At 58.4% G+C, this 1,736-nt stretch overlaps 1 protein-coding gene across 1 annotated transcript in view; it reads right to left on the bottom strand.

Annotated features, from left to right (window-relative positions):
* MDGA2 (MAM domain containing glycosylphosphatidylinositol anchor 2) overlaps positions 1 to 1,736 on the bottom strand; it is a gene marked incomplete at its 5' end in the record, with an annotated part of 54,677 nt that overhangs the window by 33,828 nt on the left and 19,113 nt on the right. The window lies entirely within an intron of this gene.

The raw sequence follows: 1,736 nt of genomic DNA, 5'->3' as shown, positions 1-1,736 counted from the left end.
AATGGGAATAATGGGAATAATGGGAATAATGGGAAAGCTCATGCAAATGATCCTCTTCCAACTCCCACTGCTGTGGGTATAATGGGATCTCTGGGCAGGATGAAAGGGGCCGTAATGACACACTCGGTGCGAGAGGGGCACTTGAGCAGCTCCGTCACCTTTGGGGGAATAATGAGGAGCCGTGGAGAGGGGCATTATCCTAAATCCATGTGGGCGCAAAATTGGGAATGGAGAGGCTGGAAATTCAGCAGCACAACAGTGAGAGCTTCCCCTGTAAACTTTGGGAAGCGGGGCTGTGGTTTGGGGTGTGCGGGAAGCTGAGGTGGCCTCTGGAATTGTGGGAGTTACGGGGAATATCGGGATGTGGAGATGTCCCCTGTCCCCACAGCCTTTCCCTCGGGATCCCTGGGGACAGCAGGGATAGGGCAGGGGTGTGAGGATGGGGAAGGGCCGGGAGCAGCTCCGTGCCTGGGGAAGGCTGAGGGAGCTGGGAATGCTGAGCCTGGAGAGGAGCCCCAGAACAGAGGGGCCTCAGCCCTGGGTGTCCCTGGGTGTCCATGGATGTCCCTGACTGTCCCTGTGTCTCCCTGTGTATCCTGGGGTGTTCCTGTGTGTCCCTGGGTGTCCCTATGTGTCCCCAGGTGTCTCTAGGTGTTCCTGTGTGTCCCTGGGTGTCCCTATGTGTCCCCAGGTGTCTCTAGGTGTTCCTGTGTGATCCTGAGTGTCCCTGGGTGTCCCTGGATGTCCCTGGATGTCCCTGGCTGTCCTGGGTGTCCCCGGGTGTCCCTGGGTGTTCCTGGCTGTCCCTGGGTGTCCCCAGTCATCCCTTGGTGTTCCTGTGTCGCCCTCTGTATCCTGGGCTGTCCCTGGCTGTCTCTGGCTGTCACTGTGTGTCCCTGGGTGTCCCTCATGTCCCTGGGCTGTCCCTGACTGTCCCCAGCTGTCCCTGAGTGTCCCCCATGTCCCTGTGTGTCCCTGGCTGTCCCCAGCTGTCCCTGTGTGCAGGGAGGGCTCCGAGCAGGACCCAGCGATGGCACCCGAGGGACAGACAGGGACAGAGCCCAGAGTGGGGCTGGAGTCTCCTCCCGGGGACATTCCAGAGCCAATGGACACAACCCCATGCCCTGAGCTCTGGGATGGCCCTGCTGGGCAGGGAGTGGCACCAGGGACCCTCTGGGGTCCCTCCAGCCTGACCCATCCTGGCATTCTGTGATTCCGGACAAAACCCCCTGAATTTGCCACCACCCCCTCAGGGGAACTCTGGCCCACAACATTGGGAGAGGAATGGTGATGAATCCAAAATCCCAGAATGGGTTGGGTGGGAAGGGACCTTAAATCCCATGGCAGGGACCCCTCCCACTGTCCCAGGCTGCTCCCAGCTCATCCCTGGCTCTGCAGCCCAGATTCAGGAGCACACCCTGCACTGCGTTTGCCCTCCAGACAGAGGCTGTTGGCTCCCAAAGCTCATCCCAGGAGTCAAATTCCAGGACGTGTCTCCAGGCAAGGAATTAGAGCAGAAAATGCCATTAATGCTCCCCACGTGTCCCTGTGTGAGGGTCATTGGGGCGGTGGCAGGAGGGGCCTTTTGGGTGAGGGGAAGCATCCCAGGATATGGGGCTGACCCAAGGAATATTTGGATATTTCAGGGATATTTGGTTCAGATTTTTCAGGGATGTTTGCTTTAGTTTTTTTGGGAATGAGCACAAAATGAATTGGGGCTCAGCAAGAATTCCAGA

The sequence above is a fragment of the Malurus melanocephalus genome, unplaced genomic scaffold, assembly GCF_030028575.1.
Source record: "Malurus melanocephalus ecotype Western Australia unplaced genomic scaffold, MMel_1.1 scaffold_984, whole genome shotgun sequence".
Taxonomy (NCBI): Eukaryota; Metazoa; Chordata; class Aves; order Passeriformes; family Maluridae; genus Malurus; species Malurus melanocephalus.
The sequence above is the reverse complement of the archived record's forward strand: the minus strand, read 5'-3'. Positions and strand labels throughout refer to the sequence as shown.